Raw genomic sequence first — 13,508 nt, forward strand, 5'->3', positions numbered from 1 at the left:
AATAAAAACCAGGCCCCAAGCAGGCAGACAAGTGATGTCATGAAATAGAAAACAAAACACAGAATGCACAATGTATTCCTGGAAGGAAAAATATAAAACTTTACAAATTCATACAAGGTAAATTAAAGGAAAAAAACAGAGGGCAAATAAAAGTTTCTGTGGGGAGACAGGAAAGAACTAATGAACTTTATGGCCTTTTTTTTTTTTAAAAAAAGACAAGAAAGAAAAGAAACAGAGGGCAACATAGGCATCACTAGAGATTTAAAAAGAGAAGAAATATTGCTAATGATCTTACAGAATTCATTAGGAAGACAGGTTGGATGTGTTCTTTGCCATTTAAGAGAGTAAACTGACAACAGACGATAAGGAAAACCTTAGCATAAGTATACCCTGCATTATTGCTCTAAGCTGCACAATAAAACAAATTTATTAAAGTCATCACACTTTCCCAAAGTTAAAGAAATTATGTAGCATAATATTAATCCTATAAGTGGTTCCTTCAAAGTAATACTGACAGTGAGTGGCATACAGGATTGACATTGAAGAGCATGGGATTAGGCTTGACTGTGGAGGACCAAGTTTTGAATCAGACAAGATGGACCCCCTAGATAACCTTGTGAAGCCCCATTCATTTTCCTCTACTATTGTCAGGTATAAAACAGGTATTAAATCTCCTCATGCAGACCAGATAAAAGTATCTGAGGATGAAAAATAAGCAACACATCCTTAAATAAGTGTTTTTACTCAGAAAGAATAGTACCAGACTAAGATGCATTAGGTAAGAAAAATGAGAGTTATGCAAAACTCTTTTTATTGCATTTAAAAATATTCTTTTCATACCTATGCATTGTCTTTCTTCTTTCTCTAACTAAAATAAAAAGTAAATAACTGGAAAAATAAAACCTAGATTTGATCAGTACGAATACAATTATTTTCTCCCTGGGTCATTTTCAGTGTTTGTCTCTCCTTTCTTCCCATCTTCTTCCTTATTTTTCATCCTTCTTGATAATTGCAGCAGCTTCCATCAGAAAAAAAAAAGTACCAATAAGTCAGGCAATGAGAACAGGCCTTAGGCAAGACACAGAAGGACTCTGAGGAGGAGTCTCAGAGTCATATGAGGAGCTGTTTTATTGCCCAATTCTTTGCCTGCTAAAATATTCCCAAATGAGTATTGGGACAATAATTTGTAAGGACTACTTTAATTAATTAATCTTTGTTTGGATTTTAAAAAATTGTGTCTTTTGTTTTAAAAGCCCCAGGGCACTAGCAGATTGTTAAAAATAAAACTCATTAATTAAATATTCTAAACAACCAACAGTAACATTAGTAAGATGGAGAGAGCGAAATTAAGCTTTGAGGAAAGCACTGTACCCAGTAGACTAACTACCTTGTGCATTCAGATCAAGATTAGAAAGCCCCAGCTTGCTTAAAATGCAGCACTGGACACCTGCACACATGCCAGGGAGGCCCCAGAATGATGTGAAATTTCTGAGCTATTCAGCAAGTCTTAAAGTCCCAGGCATGCCCAATGCTCACAAGCCACTGCTTTGACAGAGACACAGGGACCCTGAATTAACCTTATGAAGATATTCCTGGTTCTTCCTGACAGCGGTAGATTTGACACCCCGTGGCTCACTGTTATCTGCTTTGTGAGCATTTCACCACTATAAACTTTCCCAACAAACTGAAGCAGGATGTTTTCAGATGCATCCAAACCAGCACATAATATTTGCTTTGGTGAGTCGTGAGTACGGCTCTTCTACCTGGCAGGTGAGTATGCCATGGTGAGACAGAGTGCAAGAATCCAATGTATTTACTTCTGATTGAGGTCCTGTTTGGGTAAACATTTTATTACAACTCAGTGTCCCTCTATGTCTTACCTTCCACCAAAACAAAGACCACGAAGAAGAAGGAAGCAAAGGATAATTAATATGAATTTTTACTTCATTGCACACCTGGAATGGTACTTTGTCTCACTTACAATAGCTTTAAAATACAGTCTACAAGTTCTTCGTTTTGCTTAAGATTTATTTCATCTTTAACCATGTGTGTGCCTGTGGATGTGTGTATATGTGAGTACGCCATGAAAAGGTGTCAGATACTCTGGTGCTGGAATTATAGAAAGATGTGGGCTGCCTCAGATGAGTGCTGAGAACCGAACTCTGGAGCTCTGAAATGTCAGCACACACTCTTTACTGCGGAACCCTCTCTCCCTCCCTATTCAAAGTCAGTGAGACAAAGCAAAGCTCAGAATGGTCTTTTTCACTTTTCAACATCCCCAGGTAAAACTGCTTGATGGAAAATTTAGAACACTTATTGGGAGATTTCAAATTCTAGGCAAAATATTTAAATAGACCATTTTTTTCTTCCCATTTATTAGGTAGCATTATATATGATTTCAAACAATCAAGTTCTGAAGATCACTGATTCTTTCTTGGAATATCACAGTATTTCATCAAATATCCAACTTTCCTGTTCCTCTTTTTGTCAAACTAGTCTCATCCTGGGAAGGTAAACTATGAGACTGACTCAATGAGCAATAGCATCGTACTGACAACGAGAAAGGTGTGGGCAGGATGAGAAACTAGTCAGAAGCAGACACACCTTTTATCTCTCCTAATATATTTGGTCTCAACTATGTGTCATATCAATTATATACATGCTTGAAGTTTCCAAAGAGCAAACAACACCAAGTGGCCAATAATCCAATGTTTACTTTGCCTCTGAATTTTAATTACCTTTTACCATAAGATATACAACCGTTTGGTATATAGGTAGGTCTCACATAACTTTGGCAGTCCAATTTTCTTTTAGGGAATCTAAATGAAGAGCATTTGGCTCTACAATTAGGATTTATCTTTGAAGCTGAAAAAAACTGCAAATTCATGTAGGCCAGCTAAGGAGAAAGCTTTATACAAAAAATAACCTTACTTATTGTGGAGTCAAAATCAGATTTTCTTATTTCAAACATTGAAATTGTTACCTGATTATTATTATTACATATAATTTACCAAATAAAATGAGCCTTAATCTATCTAATTTTGTAATAAATATATACTTGATAAACATATATTTAATAAAAACAAACAGGTACTGTGTGTCTTATTTTCTGTATAGGCCTAAAGAGGGTATTTGAACCCCTGGAACTGGAGAAACAAGTGTTGTGACCAACCATAAAAATATTGTTTTCTGTTAGGCAATAAATGCCTTACCTGCTGCTCCATCAAACCATCCCCCAGTATTTTAAAACAGCTATTAAAAATGTACTTTATTCGTGGTAGTGTTTCACAGAGCCCATGCTGGCATCCAACTCACTATGTAGCAAACACTTGATTTTCTGCCTCTACCTCCCAAGTGCTAAGAATACTGACCATGTGCCACTGGGTCTGAGCTAAAAGGTTTTTCTTTGTTTCATGTTTAGTAGATACACTTTATCTTTATGAAAATGACTGTGAATTACTCACTAACCCAATAATGTTTTGGTGAGGGGTTTTGTTTATAAATCTTATTTTCTTTATGTAAGCTTCACTGTGAACATGATTCTGAATTTTCATTTGTCTATGATGTCTTTCAATTGACCGTCTCCTGTGCCTTTAGCTGTCTATCACTTAATAAGTGATGGCCTGAAAAGGCAGTGTCATGAGCAATAATGAATGTTTTCTCTAAATCTCTGTAGTCAAGAATCCTCACCAAGAGTCTCTATGAGTTTGCATCTCTCATGAGGCTGAAGCTGACATGAGAGCCAAGACTGCAGTCATTTGGCAACTTTCTCAGACAAGATCTGCTCCCAGTATGGCCGACTGACAGGGCCATTGGCAGAAAGTCTCACTTCCTCACTAGCGGTTGGCAGGAGGCCTCATTTCTCCCTGTGTGGGCCTCTGAGGCTGTTCAAGAGTCCTCATGGCAAGACATCTGGCTTCCAGGCTTCTATCAGAGAGAATCAAGAGAGACAGAGAGACTGGAAGTCACCATTGCCAGCAGGACACAACTCAGAATTCAGGCTTTATCAATTGAACCCTGTCCTTCTGGTCAAAAAATTCAACCCTCTTCCATATAGGACCACTTCACACAAGTCTAAATATCCTGACACATAGATGATGGTTGGCCACTTAAAAGGCTTACTACCATATTTTATTATCCTTTGAACATAATTTAATATGCTGGTAGAAGGGCTAACTCCCCAACCAGGAAATGGTTTCTTCAGCTTGTAGCCAGCATCTCAGGTGAACACATGATAGATGAAGAAACCTCTAGATCTTGCCAGTAGATCCTTCTCCCTAAAGCACTCTGAAACTTCTTTTTAATAACTCGTACAACCGCCTGAACTCATATTCCTCCTATTAATTTCCTGAACCTCTGCTTTATCCTCCAAGCACTGTTGAAGGAGGCCACTTGTTGTTTTCCGGTTGCCCAGCCCCAAAATAACCACAGAGAAACTGCATTAATTAAATCACTGCTTGGCCCATTAGCTCTAGCTTCTTATTGGCTAACTCTTACATATTAATTTAACCCATTTCTATTAATCTGTGCATCTCCACAAGGCAGTGACTTACTGGGAAAAGTTTCAGCGTCTATCTTTGGTGGAGCTACATGGCTTCTCTCGGACTCCACCCTTCTTTCTCCCAGCATTAAGTTCAGTCCTCACCGCCTAGCTCTATTCCACACCCCCCTGCTCTGCTATAGGCTCAAAACAGTTCTTTATTCATTAATGGTAATCACAGCATACAGAGGGAAACCCCACATCAAAGCACATTGCTGCAAAAGGCCCCCAAAGAGGAGAGGGTGTGTTCTTGTACTTAGGGCATGTGTTGCATGCTAACTCCTCCTTGGTCAGTGCTTAGGAGACAAACAAACAGAAACAGAGAAAGAAATGGTGCCCCAGATCACTTTCCTCCCCATTCTAACCTCATCAAACATAATCAAATAGATTAGAAGAAAGGAATAGCTATGTGTAGAAAGATAAACAGCTGTATGGAAGTATTTATATAAAATTAACATCTGTATGTAGGAATCTTCTGGTTGTGTTCAGTAAAATTGCAAATAATATCCAAATATTATGTGTCAGCATAAATTGGCACTTGCTCTTAGAAAAGGGAAAACACCATCATTCTACTACTTTTAAATCTTTAAGGATCACTTTTGGAATGGTGAAGGTATGGAAGAAGAACCAGAGAATGTGTCTAAAGGTGGCAATGAGAAAATATTTTCTCTTTAAGTCTATTCTCCATCACTTGCTCTTCGCACACCACTGGGCAACCACTATGCACATGGAATCTGGTTCAATCTATCAGCTTCAATCTAATTCACATCCTTGCATTGGCTAAAAATAAAAATAAAATCATGAATATTTGGGTTTTCTCCTGCAAAGATATCTAATGGGGTAAAGAAACGGGATCCATTAGAAGTTATAACTGTGGACTGGGAAAGACACCTAGTCTGAGACAGGATTCTGTTAAGCATCACGGTAGAGCAGAGTCATGAATCCTTCAGTAGGGCTTTGGTAAAGTCAACCTTTGAGTTTCTAAATCGTCGGTTTTGTTTATTTCCCTGAACTCTCTGATATCAAATGCTGATGTATTGGGTACTTTTTTTCTGGGATAAAAACCATGACCAGAAGAAACATAAAGGGCGAAAGGGTTTATTTAAGTCACTATTTCAGAGGGATAGTCTGTGATGGTGAGGGAGGTGTGGCATAGTGGCAGGAGCAGGAGCAGGATGCGAGCTACGTTTCATCAGCACAGGGAGGGACAGGGAGCAGAGTGAACCAGAATGAGGCTCTGTGACAAGCTCTCAAAGCCTGGACCAGGTGACATACTTTTTATAAGAGCTCCACCTTCAGCCAAGAAACAAGTTCCAAGTGTAGGAGCTTGTGGGGAACATTTCTCATGGAAACCTCCACAGATGGAGGTTTCAGATAACACATGTCAGCAGAGAAGAGGGATCATGAAAGGGCTGACATCAGAAATCACAAAGAAGGCAGGGAAACAAGCCATGGAGAAAGTAGAGGCAAACTGTGAACCTTGCCAATCACCTTCTGCTCTGTTATATATCTGATTTTTCTCTTTTTCAAATCTCCATTTTTCTAAAACAGATGATGCAGAGACATCAGTGATAATAAGTAATAGAGTACTCTAAACAGTGACATAATTGCTTTACACGCATAATCACATTTAATACTCCAAAGCTCCATGACTTTTACTCCCATCCCACAGATGGAAAACTCGAGGCATAAAGACATTAAGTTGTCTCTCATTTACATGCCTAGTGAAGAGACAGTTTGGGCTTCAAAAGATGGAAGATTCTGGACCCATACTACAGGCTCTTAAGTTTCCTTGAACACTACATTCTAATGACAAAGAGCAGAAGGAACATGTAGAGTCCATGGAACCTAAGTCATGAGATGAGAGGCAAATGGCTCCTAGGGGAACAGATGCTAAATGTCTTACAGTTAAGCCCTGTGTGGCAGTGCAAATACACAATCCCAGAATTTATGAGGCCAAGGCGAGAAGATGGCAAACGCCAGCCCATCCTAAGCTGATATATAGAGTGCTAGTTCCAGGCAGGCTTCGGCTATGTAATGAAATGGCTTCAAAGCATCCTTTCCTTCCCATATTTAGAGAGTTTAAGAAATACTTGGGGGATAAATAGACATTTCAGCCAGTAGTGTTTCACAATGACTTCTGTAGTGTGGATGTTCCTGGCTGCACATCCCGCCACCCTCCCCTTCTACATACTCCAAAGCAGAGTGAGAGCAGAGGGTTTGCTCCAAAATGACATGAACCAAAAATAGTGCATTTTTTCAAATGTTGCATCCTTCTGCATGAAGTCACTTAGTTAAAGATGAATGGCTTTTTTGTTTTTACCCCAGCACCCCAAGGAAACCCTCATACTAGACTGTTCTTGTTTGTGTCTCCCCCAAGACTCTGAACTTGCAAATGAGGGCAAATATACAGATCATTACATTTAAGAGAAGACAGATATCTTATCAGTGTCAGAAAAAAATAGAAGTCAAAAGCTCATAAAAGTGCTAATGATCATATCTCTCCCAAATGCCCTAGTTCAGGACAAAGTTTCTTTTTGATAACTCCATGCAGTATTCTCCTCTCTCTCTCTTCTTAATCTCCGCTTCTCAGTGTGAACTTGGAGCAAACAACATGCATCTATAAAAAGATACCAGGCATTCTCTTCCAAATATAATACTTAGATAATAATGCGATTGTTGGGCTACATAGTATGCTCTGCTCATTAGCAGTGAACTCAGATGTGAATGCGCCTCTGTCGGGCTCCTCGCTGGCCCAGTGTCTGCTTTCCAGCTGCAGTGCCTGAAGCCTGCTGGCCATGTGCTGCAGAGCGGAGTCCACTCTGTGCGCCCCATTAGCTTCTATTCTTCCCTTCCAAAAGCGTTCTTTGCAGCCATTCCTTAAACCAGGCAGAGAGAATTGTTTTTTCTGACTACATGGCTGTGGGCACTCCTGTAAGTCTTAGTTTGTGTAGGATGAGTAAATAGGGGCTGTGTGCCAAGGCTGGAATACCCACTGAGAGGTCTTGGGCCTTGTGACTTATGCACATACTACTAGTTGTACCCTTGTTTGAGTAAAGTCCATTCTCTAAATTAAAATCTAATATAATCAATAGCGGGGGCGGGCATTTGAGAGGAGAGGACGGAGGGCGGACTGCAGTCAGGATGTAATGTATGAGGGAAGAATAGCTTTTTTTAAAAAAATGCAGTTTTACGTGAATAAATGGTTCCCACTCTACGAAATTTAATTCTTCTTTGTTTTGATGCTAAGATCAGAAAAATAGTGTGGACCAGGAAAGATCAAGTGACATATCCTAATCAAGATTGCTCCACAAGAAACCTAGGCAGTTTAAATTTCTAGGTGTTAAACTAAATCCAACAATTCCCAAAGGTTAAATGCAGCAGGGATATTATCTATAACTAGACGATTTTAACTCGATACTGATATGATCGGAACAGCAAGGTGCATGCTCTCATGCCTTCTAGCCTTTCAGTGAGTCTGGACCCTTCTTGTTCCCAGTGAGCAGGTGAGTCTCATTTCCTACATATAGCTGTTCTTTCCTTAAAGATTCCTTAACTTCCTCCCTTGAGCTGCACAAAGGTTTGTTGTCACTGGCCCAGTCTCGTACATTGGGCACACAGCTATAGTGGGAAAGAGAAAGTGTCTGGATGCAGTTTTATCTGACCGTGTAGTACCACCTGTGCATGGGTTTGGTGATCTTGTGTTTGGATGCAGCTGGTGCCACTTTAGCAGCCTGCCTAGATGTAGGCTCAACTGTAGTGGGCATTTGCTTGGCCAGTGATCTTGAGCTGTCTGGCCCTATAGAGGGTGTGTGTCTTGTTTTAAAAGCAAAGAGAGGGCCGGTTGCTCGCTCTCTTCTGTGGTGGTCGGAGATCAGACTGCTGGTTCCATTCACCTCCAGGCAGAACAGAGGACCTCGGCGGCCCTTTTCCTAGCTGTCTATCCATGAGTGTATCCTAATAAATCCCACTATCCCTTTAAAGCAGCTCCCATGGCTTCTCCTATGCTTAGCCAACATACAGTGTATTGTTGGCCGGGCCTTCCTCTAGTTGTCAAATGTTGCATCTCGATCACACACTCAGGAGAGACCTCCGAGTAGAACCTGCTTAAGATAGAGATTCCCGATGCACAAAGATGCTTGAGGAAACATTGATATTTTAATGCAACTGAGTTTTGATAAAATTCTATTTTTCATTAATAGATAACTGCATAAACATGGGCATCTATGTTAATTTTAGAAAGATAGAACAAAAGAACACAATATCATTTTCCTACCATGAACTGCATGTTGAAAATAAAAGTTACAGTTGTGTTTATCATTCATTTTCTTAACAGTGTGTCCAATGGTCCCTCATCATGCAGTTCCCTGCCTCCTTGTGCCAGGGATGGGTGATATGATCAATACTATATGACAGATGTCCACTTAGGTCACTTCTGAAGCAGGTTAGGTAGATGCTTCAGCTCATATTTCAAACATTCTGTCTCTCTGTGAGTCTTTTTTTTATGTATCCTACCCTTTAGGAAAGCAAGTGTCCAGTGAAGAATCGCTTTACTTAGCTCCACAAAGAAGCTCTCTCGCTAAGAACCACACATGACTATGGCAGCCTGGTCTACGGCAGCCTTCATGTATCCACTCAGAAGGCCTATGTATGAGAAGTTCTTATATGGACCCTGGGCTTTCCTTCCTTGAGAAACTGTGCGTAATAATAAATCCGCTTTAAGCTGCAGAATTGAGGAGGTTTTATTAAAGAGAAATAGATAAGTCATAGTCTGACTCTGACCCCATGACACAAGATGACATTGAGGATATGGAAAGGGGGATTGAATCCTTTCACTGGCGACCTAGTAAGACAGTGTTTTGTGATCCACCAGCTAAATGTCCTAAGTTCAGGGTGATACTAGGTCTGGCTTCATATCTCAGAGTAAATGAAAACATGTTAGTTGATAATTACCCTTCGTATAAATGTGTCTCAGTTTCACTTATCTTGCTGTGATAAAATGCTCTGACAAGAAGCAGCATATGCAAAAAAGTTGATTTTAGTTCCGTGTTACAGGCCAGCAAAGCAGGAAAGTCAGAAGCTAGGCACTTTGCATCCACACTCAAGAGCAGATAGAAACTCAGAAGCTAGGCACTTTGCATCCACACTCAAGAGCAAATGGAAACGACTGCGCACTTGCCCTCTTTGTTAGCTTTCTCCATTCTTAGGCAGGTCTGGACCCAAACCCAGAGAACGGAGCCCACAGTGGCCTGTGTGTTCTTTCATCAGTTAATGGAACAGGGACAATCTCCCAGAAACACCCACTGGCAATCCCTCAGTGAGAGTCCCTTGCAGGGGAATCTAGATTGTGTCAAGTTGACAATGAAAATTGACCATCAAAACATGACAACTTCTATTGTCTAACTCCAGCCACATTTATGCAGGATTTTATTTTCTGATCTAGCCAGAAGAAGGAAGAAGAGTCTCGAAACCTCAGTAACTTTGATGTTATACAAATATCAAGTAGCTTTTCCATATAAAGTTGATTATTGTCCTCTCAAGATCTGTGAAGAATTTTGATGGAGTGAAAGGAGGGAGAAGATGTGCAAGGAAGTCAGGACCACGAGGGGTGCACCCACCCACTGAGACAGTGGGGCTGATCTATTGGGAGCTCACTAAGGCCAGCTGGTCTATGACTGAAAAAGCATGGGATAAAACCGGACTCTCTGAACATGGCGAGCAATGAGGGCTGATGAGAAGCCAAGGACAATGGCACGGGGTTTTGATCCTACTTCATGTTCTGGCTTTGTGGGAGCCTAGCCAGTTTGGATGTTCACCTTCCTAGACATGGACGGAGGGGGGCGGACCTTGGACTTTCCACAGGGCAGGAAACCCTGACTGCTCTTTGGACTGAAGAGGCAGGGGGAGAGGAGTGAGGGTAGGGGGAGAAGGGTGGGAGGAGGGGGAGGGAAATGGGAGGCTGGGAGGAGGGGGAAACTTTTTTCCTTTTCTCAATAATAAAAAAAAAGAAAAAAAAAACAAATATCAAGTAGCTGACCTGAAAACTTGAACTCGAATCGCCTCCATTTTAAAGAATCCATTGGGCAGCTCATTTATCCTCCGATCGCTTTAGTGTTTTCTATGCCACAATATATTCCTGTCCTGTTTCTAGTTCCCTTTTGCTCTCAAACAGCAACAATATACTCTCATAATCCAAAACCCCCCTGCCAGGTGGGTATTACTTCTATAAATAAATAAATGGAAAGAGCCTTTCCTGAGTACAAATATTAATGTGGGGAACGGAATGATTTTAAGAATTCATTTCATTCCTCAGACTGTCCCCAAAGAATACCTCCCAGCTACATACTTATTTTTATTTCTTCAAATAAAAGACTCTCACGCCTCTGTTAACAGGTTTATCAGGAGGATTACTTCCCTTTCTAAATCATCCCCTCCATTCCTCCCTCCCATCTGCGGGAATAATGAAACATTGCCCCGGTGCCCTCTCTGTGAAGATAGATTTGAAAGAAGAAAAAAAGCTGAGCTTGTAAATGTATCTGGGACTGTTTAGACGAGGCTCTGAGGAGGAGTCGTGCCCCCACATCACGGCATTAGAGAGATGTCCTAAACACCGGGAGACTGATGACCAACATGGAATTAGACAATGAGAGGAAGAGGGAGACTTCCAGACGGAGTCCGGTGTGGTCTGTTGGTGCAGGAACTTCAGGAAGAGATGCAGAGTTTCATAACGTGGGTCACCTTAAGGGACAGAGATTAAGCATGTCTCCTATCTCATTAAATTTTTCTGAAACCTCTCCCTCTATTGGAAGCAGATATTTGGCAGGGACCTACACATGCTTAAGTTAAAAGAGATGTGAGGATAAAGAGAACCCCTGTATTAAGTTTATGGGAGACTGCTTCAGATTCTTCTCAAAGTGTATGTATTACTTCATGATGAAACACATACACACACATGCATTTCTCATTCTTCTCTCTTTTCCTCTCTTAAATTGGGAAATAGTTGGCTCTGTTCTCTCAATGAATACAAAGAAGAGACCGTCACAAATTACCAACACCTGGAATTCATTCTCTCTTGGCTATGATCAAATAGAAATCTCTACTCCAAATAGTGAAATAGATCAGACCTCTCCTGCCTGACTCCAGTATTTACTTGGTATTAACCTATTTTCCTTAATTTTGGTGTCTAGGAATTAGATACTTATAATATCAAGACAGTTTTCTCTCTAAAGCAGAAGTGGCCTGTTTTCAATTGATTTTTCTTTCTGTGGTAGTGGATTCCCGTAGCCTTGAACTTTAACACGGACAGAGGCCCATGTAAAACCAATGGTCTGGAAAGGTCACAGTGATGTGGGAGTGTCATATATCAATCTGTTGATTTCATTGGCTAAGCAAGAAAGAAACTGCTAGGCCCATTGGATAGACCCACCCTTAGGTGGGTGGAGTAAACAGAACAGAACCTTGGGAGGAAGAGGAAGTGAGGTCAGACTCGACAGCTCTCCTCTCGGGAGCAGACACCTTCAGAGAGACACCATCCTCCCAGCTCCCAGGCAGACGCAAGCAATGAAGCTCCGACCCAGGATGGACATAGGCTAGAATCTTCCTGGTAAGCGCACCTAGGGGCACTACACAGATGATTAGAAATGGGCTAAATTAATATGTGAGAATTAGCCTAGAAGAGGCTAGATAGAAATGGGCCAAAGCAGTGTTTAAATGAATACAGTGTCTGTGTAATTATTTCGGGTAAAGCTAGCCGGGCAGGCGGCTGGGGTGTTTGGGGACGCAGCCCTGCCGCAGCGCCCATATTACTACATCACAGGAGTAATATTTCTGTGTTTAGGCTTCACCATAACCAATATCATCTAGTATTTATGTTTTAACATCATTTCCACAATCATTAAAACATTCCTGGCTGCTAAAAGATGAAGCTTGCCACCTTACTTTTGATTCTGGTCCAAAACTCATCCAAAGAAAAAAATTTTTGAGAGTCCGTATTTATTTGAGTTTGCAGAAAAAATTAGCACCACTGAAGTAATCAAAACATAAAATTGACTCAAAAATCAAGAATCCGAATATCTCAAGGTAACATATTTGGGCAATTCACTGGAAAAAGAAATCCTGCCCCATGTGAGGAAATGAAAATTAGTTCACGGACCTAGGGCTGTTAAAGAGTATGGCAGATATGACTTCTGAGGTCACTTGGAGTGACATACAAACAGAAATGATGACGCCAGCAGCTTAGGGTGGGGATGATAATGCTGCTATAAGGTTACTATTAATAACTCATATGCAAGCTAATCTTTCATCACTAAGTCATCCTGCAAATTTCTCATGACATTCTGCCCGCTCCTCAACATACCTCAAACGAGAGTTGCTCACATTCAGAAAGTAGCCCTGCCAATAAGGTCTGACTGAGATGGAGCCCCCAGAGCGCATGTTTCCAGCAAGACACAGACCTCAGCTACAGACCTACAACCGGCCTCCACTTTGATCCTGCAGACTGGGTAAATGCTCGTCATACTTGGGGAACTATTACCATAGGATTAAAAATCAGTATTATCCACAGTGCTATTCTGAAGCCAAAGTTTGCCTTTTTCTATTATACTTAATATATATTCCCACTATTTGCCTATACCACAGTATTATCTGTCCACATGTCTGAATCTATTCCAATGATTATAAGCTACTTTGTGTGTTAGTCATCTTTATATCATGCCTTGCAAAGGACTGAGTGCCATTAGCATGAGAACAGATTAATAATTAGGTTTATAATTGTGAAGCAATTATTCATCCCAGTTGTAGAAATCAATGTAAACAGTACTCTAGAATCAAAATAGACAGAAACATCAGAAAACATCTAGGAAGGAGTTGGTATGTAGCTCATTTAGTGGAGTGCTTACCTAATATGCACAAGGCCCTGGGTTTCATCCTATCACGTTGGCTGCAGCTGTCCCAGCTTAGAGAAAGTTGA

This window comes from Microtus pennsylvanicus, chromosome 7, assembly GCF_037038515.1.
Source record: "Microtus pennsylvanicus isolate mMicPen1 chromosome 7, mMicPen1.hap1, whole genome shotgun sequence".
Lineage (NCBI taxonomy): Eukaryota > Metazoa > Chordata > Mammalia > Rodentia > Cricetidae > Microtus > Microtus pennsylvanicus.